Source organism: Felis catus, chromosome B2 (assembly GCF_018350175.1).
Source record: "Felis catus isolate Fca126 chromosome B2, F.catus_Fca126_mat1.0, whole genome shotgun sequence".
Taxonomy (NCBI): Eukaryota; Metazoa; Chordata; class Mammalia; order Carnivora; family Felidae; genus Felis; species Felis catus.
The window spans coordinates 127,615,001-127,633,834 of record NC_058372.1 but is presented as its reverse complement, the minus strand read 5'-3'; the positions used below and the strand labels follow the sequence as shown (position 1 = coordinate 127,633,834).

The window sequence follows — 18,834 nt, the reverse complement described above, 5'->3', positions numbered from 1 at the left end:
ATTCACAAGAGATTAAGAGTCACATGCTCTACCCACCTAGTCAGCCAGGCATTCCTCTTCCTACTATTTTCTTCATAACATTCTCTTTTCTTAAGATTATTTTATTGTAAGAATACAGTATATAATGCATTATAACATGCAAAATATGTGTTATCAGTAAGGCTTCCAGTCAACCATAGGCTATTAGTAAAGTTTTTGAAGAATCAAAATTTACATGTTGATTTTTGATGGCAAGGATGTCAGCACCCTTAACCCTGCATTATACAAGGGTCACCTGTATTTGCTGACTCCAACCCTATTCTCTGTTTGTCCCTATCACGTTGCTGTTACCAGTGACTTCATCTTGACAAACCAATGGCCATTCTCAGTACTCACCTTACTTCACCTATCAGCAACATTTGACACAGTTTCTATCTCCTGACTTCCTGACACACTTTTTTCACCTGCTTGGTGGGACGCCACGTTTGTTCATTCTACCTAAAATCTCTCTGGCTTTACTTCTTAGTTTTTTAACTAGTTTTTTGTTTTCCTCATCTTTTTATTCTCTATCCACACTACTTAGGAAGTGATTTCATCTACTTTTGAGGCTTTAAATACACTTATATGGTTGGTTCTTAAAATTTATATCTCTAATCCAGTCTTCTCCTTGAAGTCTGGATTCTCTTATCAAACCACCTATCGGCCATGTCCACTGTTACCCTTCCTGGCCCAAGGCAAAATCATCTCTCAACCGGATTGTGTAGTCTCCTAACTGGTGTCACTCCATTCTTATGTTCTTAGTGTGTTCTTTTCCAGGAAGCAGACAGAATGCTTTATAAAACAGTTTTATCAGGTGAGTCCTTGGCTCAAAATCACCTAATGAAAAAAAATCATCTAATGGCTGCCCTTGTCAGTCAGGGAAAATGCAAGCCTTAAAGACACCATCTGACTTAGCCCCACCTACATCCGTATGATGTCACTCTATTCCAACCTCACTGGATTCATGGAAGACAGATGCATAATCCTGTCCTAAAACTTTTTCCTTTTTTTCTTTTTCCTTTTCTTAGACTGCTTTTCCTTAAGCAAGCTAAGTGACTTGCTTTTTCACATCCCTTAAGTATTTTTTCATCATTTATTTTGCTCTTGATTCCTATCATCTCCAGACATGCCATTCACTTATCAATTATTTCCTGTCATTATAAAATGACCTCTATAAGAATCAGGAATTTTTAGTTTGCTAAATGTTGAATTTTTGGAGCTTTCAGAATTCCTGGCCTACAGTTAGTATCTTCTAAAATATATGTGGAATGAATGAATGTATATGAATTCTAGCCTACCATTTTAGGATAAACATCGAGTCTTAAAGGACCCAATCTAGCTTGAATAAAATAATACTATTTGGAAACTTATCTTCTCATAATCAAATCATTTCATGATTAGACTGTCTATTTTCATGATTTTGAATGTGAGAAAACGATTTAACTGTTTCATATTCTCCCTGAAATTCAGATTGCCATTCTGTTCTTAAGATTTTCTTTTTAATTTCTTTTCTAAAAAGCATGGGGCTTTGAACAACAAAATAATGTCTCTACAAAATGTTTTTTATTATGTTAATCTTTTTGTATTGAAATGTAAGTGAGTCAAATACAGCTTTATAGTTTGTAATTGTGTTCTCAGGAACAAAAATCACCATCCTCCTTGACATTAGTTAATACCCTCAGTAAGAGTCTATCATATCATTAAGTATTATCCCCTGGTGTGAAGGAGAAAAGGCACGCTTACAATCTTTCTAATTTATTGTTTTACATTATAACTGGCACAACCATAATTATAGAACCCCAGTCTCAATTTTTTTGTGTGGTTCACATAATTTTAGTCAACTGATTTTTCACATTGAAGAGGTGTTGTTGGCTATGTCAAGGAAATTATCAAGAGCTAGCACTTAAAAAAGTACTAATCAAGATTACAAAATGGAGTTCCATTCTTGTGAGGTTTCAAGAATTTCTGTGTCAGTTCTTGCATAATGCATGAAGGATTTGAATTCTTCACTATTCATGCAAGGATGGGGTAATATAACAGAAGGTCATAATTCATATTTATTCATAGTAAAAATGTTCCATTTTATACGTGTCCAGTACTTTTTAGGTGTGCATGGGTCACAGTTCAGGGCTCTTCATAATGAACCATCTTTTTTTTTTTTTTTATTAACTTTTAGCCTGGGGACATAGGCTAATATTGTTACTATTACTGAATATCAAATGACCCCCCCCCACCACCAAATTTTAAAATGAGTTTTTGGGCACCTGGGTGGCTCAGTTAGTTAAGCATTCGACTTCAGCTCAGGTCATGATCTCACTGGTCGTGATTTCGAGCCCCGCATCAGGCTCTGTGCTGACAGCTCAGAGCCTGGAGCCTGCTTCTGATTCTGTGTCTCCCTCTGCCTCTGGCCCTTCCCCACTTACACTCTGTCTCTCTCCTTCAAAAATAAATAAACATTTAAAAAATGATTTTTTGCTTTTCAATGATTTATTAATTTTCTGCAGGTTGGATTGGTAAAGCTATACTTCTTTAAAGTTGAATACTTCTGTTCCTCAAAAGACATCATTAATAAGAGAAATGAATAGGCAAGCCACAGCCTCAGTGATCATATTTACAAAACATACAGCGCAAAGAAACTGACAGCCAAAATATAAAGAACTTCCATAGCTCAATAATGAAAAGACAAATAATTCAATTTAAAAAAATGGACATACTTTTTTGGTAGACACCTCACAAAAGAACATATGCAAATGTTCATTAAACAGATATAAAATTGCTTAATAACATTAGTAATAAGGGGAACACAAATTAAAACTAGAAGATACCACCTTACATCCACTTGAGTGGTTAAAATTAAAACCACTGATAAGATCAAATGTCGGCCGGTATATGGAGTAACTAAAGCTATCACATGTTACTGATGGGAAAGTAAAATGCAGCAGCCACTTTGGGAAAATGTGACAGTTTCTCATAAAATAAAACACACTTATCATGTGACCCAGAAGTTTATACCTCTGATATTTATTCAAAAGTAGGAAAAACAGAAAGTGTTGTTGTTGTTGTTGTTGTTTTGCAATTATACTGTTCTATTCCAAATTGCTTCAAACTGGAAAAAACCTTTGTGTACATTAATAAGAAAATGGAGTAACCATCTGTGGTGTAGTCACGCAAAGGAATATTAATTCAGCAATAAAAAGAAACAACACACTGATATGAACAACAAAAAGAATGAATCTCGAAAAACATGCTAAGGTACCTGGGTGGCTCAGTCAGTTAAGTGTCTGACCTTGGTTCAGGTTTTGATCTCACTGCTCCTGAGTTTGAGCCCTGTGTTGGGCTCTGTGCTGACAGCTCAGACCCTGGAGCCTGCTTTGGATTCTGTGTCTCCCTCTCTCTCTGCCCCACCCCTGCTCATGCTCTGTCTCTGTCTCTCAAAAATAAATACACATTAAAAAATTTTTAAAAAAACATGCTAAGGAAAGAAGCCAAACAAAAGCCCATACATACTATATGGCTCCATATATATGAAGTTCTGAAATAGGTTAATCTAATCTGTACTGGGGGAAAAAAATCAACAAACAGAACAGCAGGTGTCCCTGGAAGTGAGCTATGTGTTGACTAGGAAGGAGTATGAGGGAACATTCTGTCTTGGTAGGAATTTGTCAAAACTTAGTAAACATCATTAAACTTTATGTATTTCGTTGTATATAAATGCAGCAAGTTTTAGATAAATGCAGCAAGGATTAGATAAATGAAAAGTTTTACAATACTTTACAGAGCACACTTATGGCTTTAATCAAGGCAAGAAGAATGACATAGGAAAGTGTAGGTAATGACGGGGACAGAGAAATGTTTGGGTCTCATAGAATGCACTTAGTCTGTGGGTTATGAGCCACTGATTGAGGAGTGAGTGAAGAATCAGTTTTAGGAGACCTTGAGGAAAGATTTCCAGCAGTCTTTTATGCCCCACTAGTCACATAGGCAAGCTTGGGTGTTTGACCACTTACACCTGGTGTAAGTGGTCAATAAGCAAGTTGGTCCTGGGTAAAGTTTAAAGTTTGAAATTAAACAGCACATTATGAATTTTTAATTAGCCCGCTTGTTCATATCTTGGTTCTAGACTTCCAGGCATCTCTGGAGATAAGCAAAGAGCTGTCACAGTTTAGATGTCAGATAGTAGTATTTTACACTGTAAATTTTACCTTTACAGAAACGAAACTATAAAAAAAATGAACTCTGGTTTATAACATGCAAATTCTGCAATTGACTTTAAAATGTATCAAAAATTAGAGAGATTGCTGGATGGGTAGATGCATAGATATGTGGCCCCCCAAAAATAAGTAAAATGTTAATGGTAGAATCTAGTTAGTGGATATACAGTTTTTATATATTAAAATTCTTTCAACCTTGCTGTATGTTTGAAAACTTTCATAATATATGTTAGAAAACAAGATCCTTAAGTGCACAGATTTATCAGGTGTGCTTTAGCGCATAGTTTTGACTTTGGAGAAGGGGATTGCCCCAGTAAAAATGTGAATTAAACAAAGTACATTGTTTTCCCTTTTCTCCCATTCTTTGTCTACTCCTCTTTCTCTGGCTGCCTCCTGTCTGCTTCCTGGTGATAATAAGCTTTCTGCTCATCACTAAATCTCTCCGTTAAAGTTTCTTTCAAAATCACTCTTCCTCCAACTCTTACGTTTTTTCATTTGCTCACTGCACTAAAACCAGCTAACTGAAAAAGCAATTTACATTAAGGTGCTAATAACTATAGACAAACTCTTAATGAGGTCTGCTCTCTTTGACTAGTGCTGACAACTCTGTGTCTATAAGATTTTAAGGAAATTCTGTTTTCCTGAGATGATTTCAATTTAAAGGTGGAAAAAAAAATATGTTCATGTGCTTTTTACAATACCATCTATCCAGGAAGGAATTTTAGAAGTAGAAAATTTGGTGGTATATCCTAAATGGATTTTGTTCTGGAGAGGACAGGAGTATACTTGACTGGAGGGCAAGAGAAAGTTTTAAACTGAAGGTAGATATTAAAGGAAGAGTAAGCTGCCTGCCATGGGGGAATAAGGAAATGAAGGGGGAGTGGTGTTTCATTTTGCTGAATTCTTTTTGGGGGATAAGGTGGGGCTCATCCTGGAGAACTGAGATTTGGCAGAGATATTTTAATTTTATATTGCTATAGTTAGAAGGCAGGATGGTCAATTTTCTTCCAAGGAAAGTAGAAATCTTAGGTTGTAGGCTTGGGACCAGGATTGGAGAGATAAAGGGTCCAGGTGGTACCGACTATGACTTTGTAAGTCCATTTAATTACCTGATTGACGCACATCTTATACAGACTTTTAAGGTATTCTCATACAGCTGATGACTGAATGTGGTGTTATCTCTGAGGGAGAACCAGGTAGAGAGCAGGGCAGAGATACCTAGGAAAGAGAGATGAAAGGTAATATCTCAAACCTAAAAGGAAGACTCTCTAAGAGCACTCATCTGAGTGGTACAAGAGGTAGATATTTCTGGCAAGGCAATATTTGTTGATATCTGCGTGTCAATAAAGAACACACCTATTAAAAGACACGGATTTTCAGATTGGAGCATAAAGAAAACCTAACTCTACATTGAAGCCAAAGTCAATGAGTAAAATAATTCAGAGAATTTGGGACAAAAAGAGGCAAATGTATTCTCATGCAGTACAAACAAAAAATAATGTGGGGATCTTGACTTGTAAGAAATTAAACAAAACACAGGTTAGGGCAATAATTATTCAAAGAGAAAGAGAAGCTTCCTTTGTAATGTTAATATGAGGAATTTATAATGGAGATAAACATTATGAGTAGTTATGCGTCAAATACAAGTAACTATAGGAAGCTGAAAATACAGGAAATTAAAAGGAAAAATGTATCTACTTATTAGCAGTAGATGAATTTAATTTGTCTTTCTCAATTTGATAGATCTAACTGCACAAAATGTATGATTGTAGGTGACCTAAATGACATAACTTAAAAAGTGTGTCTGATTGGTATATATCAAACTTTGAACCCTGAAAATAGAGAATACTCATTATTTTCAAGTGTCCTTGTTATACTCATGAAATTGATCATATAAGAGGTCACAAAGCAACCTCAAACATTGCAAAAAGTGGAAATAGTATAGAACATTTCTCTGATGGAAAAATAATAAACAACCAAAAATTAAACCAGAAAACAAAAGAGATTTCTATTTGGAAATTAAAACAAACTAACTAACAAAACAATAAGTTCAAACATCTCTAGAGTCAATGTAGAATGCACACAGGAATTGCAGAATTTCTGTAAAGTAATAAAAATGAGAACATTATACATAATAATTGATGAGATTCACTGTAGGAATGCATAGAAGAAAAATTTATCAGCTGAAATATTTATATAAATGAAAGAGAAAAGAAAACAAATAAGCATCTGAATCTAGAGGTTATGAACTTTAAATGTGTTAGAAACCAAAGAAGTATACAATTAATAAATACCACAGCTGGTTCTTTGAGAAAAAAAATTACATAAATCATTATCTAATCTACTGAAGAAAAATACACCCTAAAGAAATGAGAAGAGGTAAAAAGACAGAGAAACAAAGGAAGTTTAAGAAACCTATTAGATATTACTTTACTCAGATCACTCCGTAGTAGAATATAGAGTTGGTTCTTAACCTTCTTTACAGCTTCACTTTACCCCATTGTGTACATATACATATTTTATTCAACTAGCTACCTATTGATAATAATTTAGGATTTCCAAGGTTTTTTGCTACTACAAAAATGCTTCAGTGAATTTTCTTGTACATATATATTTTCAGGTTTTTGCTAATGAGCCTCTGGGGATAAGTTGCCAGAATTAGGATTGCTTGTTCAAAGGTCAAATGAACATGCAATTTGCTAGATATGACCAACTTCCCTCCTGCTTTTTTTGTTCCCACAAGCGGCACCAACATCTTTTTTAAAGAGGGTAACTTTGCAAACTGGCACTAAACTTAATATGTGAAAATAAGAATAAATAGGAAAACTTTGAAAAAGAAGAGCAATGAGAGTAGAGAAGATTTCAAGTTTCAAATATAAATATTCACTAATTCAATCACTGTCGTGCTAGTATGGGTGGATTTATACAGATTAATGAAACAAAATAGAAAGAAGAGAAATAAGCCCACATTCATATGGGAATTTAATATATGGATAAGGTTGCTGTTAAGTCAGTGGGGAAAAAGATGGGCTAATCAGTAAGTATAGTCAGATAACTAAGCAATTACCTGGGGAAAATAAGGATAGACATATTCATATCTCACGATGTGTACTAAGATGACATCCCAGTCTTTTAAAATTGAAGCATGAAAATTTGAAATATATGTATTAAAAAAAAAGGAATTGGTGGAGTGGAAAACTCTTTCTAGTTGAAAATGTGGATGGCATAAAAGAAGGGTCTGAAAACTTAATGATCTAAAATGTAAAAAGTTTAGGTTGCCTTCCAAAAAAATAACATAAGCAAATTCAGAAGATAATCGACACGTTTGGAAAAAGTTATTTTCAATAGTCCCTATGCTGAAAGCAACTAGAAAAAGACCAACAATCAGGGCTAATTTTCCACCGGAACATGATGCCACAGGCATTCCAGGTGTTTCCACCTGGCATCCCTTTGAATTAGGCTGGCATCCTTTGCTATTGGCTGGTGATGGTGCCAATAGTGATGGTTAAAATTTTTGAACATCAAACTTTCCAATAACTTGATAGAGGAAAGGACAAGTAATATAAACAGCTCATAAAAGGAATGCAAAAATTTTTTTTAACATATGAGAAGATTCTCAGCCTCACTCATCATAAGTATATAATGCGATGTGTCCAATATAAGGCAGTGATGTTTAACTGTAAAATAAGAAGCTATCTGTAACAACATGATCAGATTACACATTGTCAAATGAAAACTATTTGTGGTATGTGTGTGTATGTGTAGAACAGTATGTATAGCATACTGGCCTGGTATAAAAATAGCAGATAAATGTAGAAAAAAATATAATGTGCTTTTTTATTATATATGCTTGAAGGAATTCTGGAAAGATACACAACAAAGTGATAATGTCGGTACAGGGTGAGAATAGGGGGAGAAGAGCTGGGCAAACAGAGGACTGTGGAGGGAGAGAGACTTCTTATTCATACATTTCTTTACCTTTGTTTGTTTTGGAACAATGTTAAATGCATTAGCTATTTAAAATTAAATAAAAACAAAGATGTAAGAAAATGCAATAAAAGTGTAGCCATAAAACAAAGAGGAAAATATATCTCACTGCACAGGCTACACTCTATTTTGCCTACTCATAAGATTAGCCTAACTTTACATCTTACATTTTCCAGGGAGAGTAATGGTACTCTTTTTCCCTCTGATCACAGAAGAACCTCTCCTTTGTAGAAACCATAATGCTGTTATCTTGGTAAGTATATCTTGGTTAGTATATCTTGGTTAGTAGAAGACATTTTCTTTTTCTTTGTGTGTGTGTGTTTGTGTGTGTGTGTGTGTGTGTGTGTGTGTGTGTGCATGCACATGCATATGTATGGGTGTTGTTTTTTATTTTAGTTCCAGTGTAGTTAACACACAGTGTTATATTGGTTTTAGGTGTGCAATCTAGTGATTCAATAATTCTACACATTTTATTTACCGAAAAGATAGAACACATTGTCTTATCCTCAAGTTGATCTTCCTCTGTAGATATTTTGATATTTCTAACCACTCTAACCATGACTTGTTCCTCCACCTAAACTGACTACAGGAACTGAGTATTAAAATGTGATTTTGTTCTATTGACTTGTTATGAAATAATTCCAGGGTCCTTTTCTTTTTGACCTACTTTGTTAGAGTTCATCAGTGCTGACCACTTTTACTGACTACAATGGATGTTAACCAAAGTTTCTTTTTTTCCCAATTCCTTGGATTTAATGACAAAGTGTCATCTTGACCACTCGGATGCTGGAACATGCTCAGTTATTTGAACTTGGCTTTGATGGGTAGATACGCTTCTTATCAGGTCATATCTACAGATAAGAAATGCCTCACCTCCACTCAGTTGAAAACTCAGTCTTTATAATAAATGGAGGTTGATATAACACACCTTTTCATTCAAAAGGAATGGGTTGGCATCTTTTACATAATACTAATCCTGAAAATAATCAGGATAGACAGAAATAAGAAGCAGCACAATAAGGCAACATTTTTTCCCCTTTGTATGTTTACTTTATCCAAAGGAAGAAAAGGCAATTTTTTTTTCTTACCACCCTTCAAATTTCCCACAAGCGTGTCTTTTTATTCTTTGAGGAGATGGACAGACATCTAGAGGACAGTCTTGACATTATCTCAGGCTTGTTACTCACTTGGGGAAAGTTTCCTCGCATTTAGAGATTACATCCCCTTTCTTACACAGTGTCCTGTACTACTTTATTGTGGCACTTATTATAGTTTAGAACGTGTAGCTTTATAATGCACATCAATCATCCCTTCTGATTTTAGTTACTGTGAGACCATGGTACATATCTGTTGGCTAACTTTTGTACCTAACCCAGTGAAAGGCAAGTGCTCTGGATGCAGTACAAGTGTGAATGAACAACGGAAAGAAGGAAGGAAGAAAGGAAGGGAGGAAGGAAGGGAGGGAGGGAGGGAGGGGGAGGGAGGGAGGAAGAGTCTTTGAGAATCATTCTAAGAGGGACCTCAGGTAATGATCTGAAAGTAAAAAAAAAAGTATATCCTCTCTTTCTTTTAAAGTTCCAATCTCTGGGCTGGCTCAGGAAATCCAATGAGAACCCTAAAAGTTAATTGAGTTTCCAAGCAGGAGTGTAAATGTTTCTGTCTTAAAAGGTAATTTTAGATTACTCCCACTCTGGGAAGCTTGAAATTAACTGTTGTATAATGGTGGTGAGCATAAAAGAACTGCATACCAGGAGGCATAAGACAAACTGGAACAACTTGGAAAGAAGATGTTATTTATTTATTTATGCAGGTAAGCACATGGTTATCAAGACAAGTAGTCTTTAAACTTAAGTGTGCTTCACAATCACCTGGAGGACTTGTTGACACTGATTTTAGGTCCTACTCAAGAGCTTCTGACTGCGTAGCTCTGAGGTGGGGCCAGAGGATTTGCATTTTCAAAGTTTTCTGGTGCTGCTGCTTCTGGTTCAGGCAACCATGCTTTGAGAACCATTGCTTTGCTATGCCTCTTTCTGGGATTTTAATTGGAAAACTGAATAAATGCTTCCTCTGTGCTTTTCTGCTTGGCCTCCTTTCTACCATTTCGTTTAGAATCTTGATCCTTGGCAAAGTTTTAGATCTTTATATTTATATTTATTTACATATCTTTATAACTACGATATATATTATCTATATTTATAAATATTGCTGTTTGGGATTCTGAAGCAATCAGGTCTTTATCTAAAGAATTCAGAAAGTAACAACATTCCAACAGGTCAAGTAAATCATTTGCCCGTATAGAATTGTAGTTGTTTCTCATTCTCTGAAATCTCCCAGAATCAATATTCTTGAAATCTTCCTTCAGAGGAGTGAAAGATCCAGGGGCACCTGGGTGGCTCAGTCAGTTGAGCAACTGACTCTTGATTTTGGATTAGGTCATGATCCTGGGGTTGTGGGACTCAGCCCCGTGTTGGGCTCTGTGCTGAGCATGGAGCCTGCTTAAGATTCTCTCTCTCTCTCTCTCTCTCTCTCTCTCGCTCTCTCTCTCTCTCTCTCTCCCTCCACCCCCCACCTCCTTGGCTCCACTTCCTCCACTCATGCTCTTTCTCTAAAATAAATAAAATTTTAAAAAGAGGAGTGACTGACCCTTTCTTGGAGCCTGGCAAAGCTATTGGTGTCTTCTGAAAGGAAAGCATGGGGGAAGAAAATTTCCAAATTTATTTGTTTCTAGTGTAGATTTTCTCCAACTACCACCAACTCTGCACTTTTATTTATTTACTCTGTTTTTTATTTTTTAATATAAACCCAATATTTAAAGGCAAATATAAGTGAGATATAAGAAGATAAAGGAGAAAGAGAAAGAGAGAGAAGAGATGTGAGAATTGGAGACAAAATAATATTTAACAATTTAAGAGACTATCAAAGGATCTGACTAGGAAATTGATAAGAAAAGATTCAAATAAACTTGAAAATATATCCAATCTCACTGATGATAAAATAAATACAAATTAAAGAAATGATAAAGTACCACATTCTACTTAAGAAATTGACAACAGTTTTGGCAATGATAATTTCTGACATAATAGAAGGTACAGCAAAAATGGGAATTTTTAGAGTGGGAATAAGTACTATAAGTAGTATGAATGATTTAAAAACAATAAATTCCACTCTTTATTATGAGATGTCATGTTAGAAGTTCAAGTATTCAAAAAATCTTTCTTCCATATTTATTTTCCTCTTTGTCTAGGTTTCACTGTCCATAATTATCAACACAGTACTTTCTAGGTTAGATGAAAGAATATGGTCACAGAATGGTGAACTCAGATCATGGGCTTGATGGTGAGAGACAATCAAAAGAGTGTTTAGTTTAAAAACAATGCAAGGGGCTAAGACATAAATCAGGAGACAGACTTAGATTTTTGAAGACAGAGAGAGCTAGGTAACCCTAAGTGTGAAGTGTGTACCTGACTGCCTGTCAGTAGGAGAATTATTGATCTGCAAATATCAGAACATTTCACTAATTTAATACCAGATGACAGGAAAATCCATTTGAATCAACAAAGTAAGAAACAGAATACTTTTTTCAACTGCAATTCTAATGCTTTATCATACAAATTGTAATATTCTAAGCTAATGAACTGGTGTGAATATAAGGATGATTTGACTTAGTCCATTAGTTTTTCTGTTATATGTATGTTAATGAAAGTTCTAAGTACTCGAAAACAATTTATTTTAGTAAGTAGGATAAATTTTCCCTTTTGAATCCTATTTATATTATTCATTGGCTGTAGCAAAAACTTTTCCTTGGACTAAGTCAAACATCCCCAGTTGGTGTTTGAATGATACCGTTTCAAATGACTGGAATCTAACTTACTTTTACTACATTGTATATGTGAATAACTGAACATGAATGATTGATTACCAAATGGTATTGTTTAAGTTTGTTATAGAAAGACCAATAAATGGGGAATTTTGTTTCTGAAAACGTTGCATTTGTGGACATGTAATTTGTAGACTGTATCTCAATTTTCTTTGCTGTGTAACGAACTACTCCAAAATCTAGTGGCTTAAAATAGTATCCTCTATTTTGTTCCTGATTCTATGGTCAGTACTTTGGGCTAGGTATAGCTGGGTTGTTGATCTTGGCCGGGCTCCATCATGAATGTGGTCAGTGACCAGCCGGGCTGGAGGCTGGTTGGTCTAAGTTGGCTTCAGCTCATTCTGCCCCACATGTCTCTTATCCTCCAGCAGGCCATCTTGGGCTTACTCACCTGGTAGCATCAGGAGGAGTCTAAGACACTGTGGGAAACGTGCAAAGGGGACAGGCTTGGTATTCACATGGAATTGTTTCCTCCACATTCTAATGACCAGTTAACAACAAGGTCATTTCACATTCAAGGGGTACAGAATAGATTTCACTCTCTCTCTCTCTTTTTTTTTTTTTTTGAGTTTATTTATTTTGAGAGAGAGAGAGAGAGAGAGAGAGAGAGAGAATGCAAGCAAGTTTGAGAAGGGGAGGGGCAGAGAGAGAGGGAGAGAGAGTCCCAAGCAGGCTCTGTGCTGTCAATACAGAGCCTGACATGGGGCTTGAACTGACGAACTGTGAGATCATGACCTGAGCCAATATCAAGAGTAGGGCGCTTAACTGACTGAGCCACCCAGGTGCCTCATTTCACTTTCTTTTTTAAGTTTATGTATGAACTCTTGGCTTTATTTATTTATTGTTTGCTTTTGCTTTTATCATTGAATGTATGACACAAATGCAGTAACGCAAAGTGGTGCTGCTTCTGGCTTGGTCAAGACCTTAACAACTGCAATGTAAAGATTACAAGCGTATTTATCTTTTGAAATTGGAAGTTCCTTAGCATGGATTTTCTTTTTTAATTGAAGCATAGTTGACATACAATAGAATATTAGTTTCAGGTATACAACATAGTGATTTGACATTTATGTACATTACCAAATGCTTACCATGATAAGTGTAGTTACCATCTGTTACCATACAAATTTGATAGATTATATTCCTTATACTGTACTTTTCATTCTTGTGACTTATTTATTTTATAACTGGTACTTAGTACTTTTTAATCCTTTTCACTGATTTTTGATGGTAGCCATGGTGTTGCCATTTTTGCAATCTGCCACAGAATGGTAGAAATTTTTTTACACAAAATAGAACAGCAGTTGTCAAAATAAGCTATTCTTTTTCTCTTTTTCATGATACGGGATATTTGTTGGCATGGTGATTTCTGGCGAAGTTAATTGTTTTAAAATATAGAATATAATTTAATTGCTTTCACCATTCTCTAGATACCTTCTGTTCTTTAATGACTGTTCGTCATCTACAAAATAAAAGAAGCTGAATTCCTTAAGAATCTGTCATTCATGATCCTCCCCCTCTGTACCATGTTTCCTTTTTCACTACCCTTGGACTCTGACCATGCTATACAATTACTATTTCACGGACACATCATGAGCTTTTTTGTCTCTGTGTGGGCATGTGAATGTTTATGTACAAGAATTAATCCATCTTCTGTGGATGCCTTTTACTTTTTTATTTGCTTATTTTTTTTCAGTCCCTCAAACATCGGTTTAACTTTGTGAACCTCGTCTGCCCCCAAGAAAGTTTCAGAAGAGCCTCTATATCCTATTCCCTGTCACTGAATTAAAATTATTTGTGGTCATCTATGTTGTGTCTTAAATTCCACATATGAGTGAAATCATATGGTATTTGCTTTTCGCTGATTGAGTTACTTTGCTTAGCTCCATTCTAGCTCCATCCACATCATTGCAAATGGCAAGATTTCATCCTTTTTGATATATATATATGTATATATATATATACATATATATATATGTAATTTTACCACATCTTCTTTATCCATTCATCAGTTGATGGACATTTGGGTTCTCTCCAAAGTTTGGCTATTGTTGATAATGCTGCTATAAACTAAATATTGGAGTGCATGAACCTATATTTTTGTATCCTTTGGATAAAATACCTAATAGTGCAATTGCTAGATCATAGGGTGGTTCTAGTTTTAGTTTTGAATATACGGGAAGTTACGAAGGGGGGGGAAGAGAAGAGAGGGAAACAAACCACAAAAATCTCTTAAGATAGAGAGCAAACTGAGGGTTGATGGAGGGAGGTGGGTGGGAGATGGGTGATGGGTATTAAAGAGGGTGCTTGTGATGAGTGCTGGGTATTGTACCTAAGTGATGAATTAAAAAATTCTACTCCTGAAAACAATATTGCACTGTATGTTAGCTAAAATTTAAATTCAAGAAGTTTATGCTCAAGTGTGATTCTATCTTTAAAACATGAGTTTCTTGAGGGCAAAGAATGCATCCTAATCATGTTCGTGTAGGCTGACTTAACTCTGTATTTAGCATATAATAGATGTTCAATATTTTTTAATTAATAAATGAATGAAAGAGTGAACGAGGAGCTAGTCATTATATTATTCTCCTTTTTAAATCTATGGCAAATTCTTTAAACTTCTTTTACCATCTCATATAATCTCACAGTTTCAGCCATCGGTGTTCCACATGATTTTTAAATCTTTTTCCAGTTGTTGTTGTTGTTGTTGTGTGTGTGTGTGTGTGTGTGGCCATTACTGTTTTCCTGACTCCCAGGGCTATCTCCAAATGGCTTTTTTGATATTCACACCTTCACATCCTGCTGCTTTCTTAAATATAACATGCACTGATCTGAATGCCCAATCTTTCTCAAAGCTTGCCAGGAATCTGCTTTCCTACTTCTGATAACCACTGCAGTCAAGGACATTACTATCTTCCTAAAACACCGAAGGAGTCTTTTGCAACTTGCTTGAACTTTGAACTTTGAGCGAGTTGAGTGACAGAGATAATTAAATACAGTTATCATCTCTATTTTATCATCAATCACATTCAATCTCAAGAAAATTAATGAGCTTTCCCAGGGTCATTTTTGTTCACATACGTTAGAACTGAGCCTCAAACTCAGGTTTGTCTAATTTAAAAGGATTGTGTTCTTTTACCTCTGATTTCAGAGTTGTGAGGATGGGCTTGATGGGGCTTGCTAACTCATTGGCCAAGGATACAGAAAAGAAGGAAGGCATTCTCATTCCTCATTCTTCCTTATTCTCCACATCCAGCCAGTTTCCAAGTGTTTGCTTTATCTTAGCAACACATCATCAGTATCTCCTTTTCTCTTTCAGCCCATTCTTCCTTAGTTCATCCCTTTTAGTAATTATTGCAAAGGCTTGTCTCCTTTCCCCTATATCTCCTGAGGTTTAGGGCAAGGTAATACTTATCTTAGTATATTCACGTGGACTACCTTGCATCTAGTAGGATGTTTGACAGAATTCTTGAGTTACATTTTACTATTGAACTTTTTTAAAGTGAAAATATTTTGTCTAGAAATAATAAATAACTGTAGAATATGTGATGAGTAGCAACATGGAAATGTTTATCCACCTAACCTAATTAAAAAATAAATATTTTTTTTTTCAGAAAGAAAGCAGGTGTTGCAATTAAAATACAGACAGCATATTACAAAATGTATTGATAAAATGGACACAATCCCAGTCATTTAACTGTGTTATGCTTACCTAAACCCACCTGCTGTTGAAGCCAGATAAGTGTTTATTTGCATTTATATGCTAACATTTATAGACAGACATTATTTAAAAATTTTGTTTATTATGTCCTGAACACATGGGTATTTATTCTGGCGTTAAACACATATTTGTGTTTTTAAGCCAGGAAAGAACGTTAGAGAAGGAAAGATATTTGTCTGGGATAGAGAATTAATATTAGCTAATGCTTATGGTGATTTGCTATATTCTAAAAAATGCACTTAAAGCTTTAAGGTGTTATTTCCTTTAATCCTCATAATAACCTTATGAAATAGTTATTCCAATCGCTATTTTACAAATGGTTAAATATCTTAGGTTAAATATTTTGCTCAAGATCATTTAGCAACTAAAAGATACAATGAGTGTTGGAAAAAATCTGTGAAACTTCAAAACTCACTAGGAGATGGGTTGCAGGCCACCAGAGGTAGCAGATCTCTCTTTCTACTGTGAGAGGTTGGATTTCGGGCATGGAAAGAGTCTCAATGGCAAGACTCAGTCTCTAGAAGCCTTGCTAAAGTTAATCCTGCCTTCCTAAACCTTGTCTAGATGTAAACGTCAAAGATCTGTAAGATGGAAATTAAGTCCCATCTCAGCTCTCGACACAACCCTAAGCACATTTGGAAGGGATTGGGATAGAAAATTAGCTACCTGTTGTATTTATCTTCTATTGTTGCAGTGTAGCACCACAAACTTACCAGCTGCAAACAGCATATGTTTATTAGCTCACAGTTATGTAGGTCAGAAGTATGGACCTGGAGTAACTCACCTTTCCACTCAGGGTCTCCCAAGACCAAGATCAAGGGGTCAGCAGGATGTGTTTACATCTGGGGCTCAGGGTCCTTATTCCAAACTCATTCAAGTGTTAGAGAATCGGTTCCTTATAGTCATAGGACTGTGGCCTCTGTTCCCTTGCTGGTTGTCAGTCAAGGCTTATCTCAGCTGGCAGAGATCACTCTCAATCTCTTGAATCTCTTGTTCCTTCCTCTCCATCCTCAAAGCCAGAGATGGTCACTCTTTGTTGTATCCAATAGCTCTCACACTTCAAATTTCTTTTATCAAAAAGAACCCATTTCCTTTTGAAGACTCACATGATTAGGATATGCTCACCTAGTCACCTTTCTTAAAGTCAACTAAGTTGGGATCCAATTACAATCCCAAAATCTTTTCATAGAACCACCTAGATTAATGTTTGATTGAATAACTTAAAGAGGGTGTATGTATATCAGGGAGCAGGGGCTTATAGTCCTCCTAGAAAGCTGTTAATATCTGTCCGAATTCCAGGATGTGAGACAGACTTCTTTGCAACTATATGCCATACTCCTGAGAGCTAATAGTCCTCCGAAACTCTGTTGTATTTACTTAAACATTATGCCAGGTATTATTTAATATCAGACATTACTTATTTACTTAAGCACTAAGCATATATTTTGATTTTTCAGAGTCTAATGCTAGCCTATCTGGCTGTGGCTATGACTTGCCTAGATTTTCTCAAGTAGCATCTTGCCCTGTGCTCTCCACAGGGACTAAACCTCTTTTCCTGTGCCTTTTGTTTATGCCTGATATATAGGTTTAACCTTATCACATCACTTAGAATCATTAATATCTAGATGGAGACTTTGCTATACGCTGGGTCCTGAGGACACACAAATAAATAATACATACAGCCATTATCTGAAGAAGGCATACATGGTAAATAATAGTTGGCCTCATATTATTTTACACTATCACAGAGATATTTATATGCTCTTTCTAGTAAGAGAAAAATGAGGGGAGTAACCTTGAGCAAAGTCTGTATGGATGAGTTAAGCACCAGGTGAACTTATTGAGGTAGAATGTTCCAGATGCAGAGCATGGTCCATTAATGAAACTGCAAGATATTTGGAATGGCAGATGCATAGGGTTAGAGGGGTACCAAAGTGAAAAATAAGACTAGAAAAGTAGTTACATAAGATACTAATGATGCTAAAGTTTACAAACTACAGTGAAGATGTAAAACCTGTGAATACACCAATTATCACAGCAATTATTCATCATAAGGCAGAAACTATCAGAAATGCAAAATGTGATGTATAGATACAGCATAATGTTAAGATATTTAACACACTACTCTTAATCCAAGCCAGGAGGACAGAAATAATAAATATCTACAAGACATGAGCAATATAATCAATATGGCAAATCTTATATATGTGTATTGAAGTTTATACCCTGATATAAATAGGGTGCTTTCTTTTCAGTCAACATCGTATAATCAAAAACCTGTCGGGGCGCCTGGGTGGCGCAGTCGGTTGAGCGTCCGACTTCAGCCAGGTCACGATCTCACGGTCCATGATTTCGAGCCCCGCGTCAGGCTCTGGGCTGATGGCTCAGAGCCTGGAGCCTGTTTCCGATTCTGTGTCTCCCTCTCTCTCTGCCCCTCCCCCGTTCATGCTCTGTCTCTCTCTGTCCCAAAAATAAATAAACGTTGAAAAAAAATTAAAAAAAAAAACTGACCATATTTTAGGTCTTGACACATCATTTTTTTATGTTTATTTTTGAGAGAACATGAGCAGGGGAGGGGCAGAGAGAGAGAGGGACAGAGGATCCAAAGCAGGCTCTGTGCTGACAGCAGTAAGCCTGATGTGGGGCTCAAATTCACGAACCAGTGACACATAATTTTTAAACTCTTGTGTTAATATCTTGTGCTATTGATCTATATAGATTTATTTATTAAGCCCTATTAATTAGCAGCAATATATTATAGTATATATTATATATATTATATTATATATTATATAGTATATGTATATTTAGTGAGGAATCTTAATATACTATTTGTTTTTTCCATGTTCCCTTTTAACCTTTTGGTTGTAATATCCTTGGAAATATCTTATAGCAATTATTTTAAAGTTTTCTTGTTCATGATGAGTTGCCCTAGATCAGCCATTTGTAAATGATTCGTGGGGAGAGAGTGGGGCTAGAGCTAAATATCAGGCAGTCCAGAATAACAGCAGTGTCGTGTC

At 35.7% G+C, this 18,834-nt stretch overlaps 1 long non-coding RNA gene across 1 annotated transcript in view; it reads left to right on the top strand.

Annotated features, from left to right (window-relative positions):
• LOC123385560 overlaps window positions 1-18,834 on the top strand; it is a 48,190-nt gene that overhangs the window by 24,014 nt on the left and 5,342 nt on the right. Inside the window, exon 3 of the long non-coding RNA XR_006598348.1 lies at window positions 8,393-8,469. This is a non-coding gene — a long non-coding RNA (uncharacterized LOC123385560). The remainder of the gene's footprint in view (window positions 1-8,392; window positions 8,470-18,834) is intronic.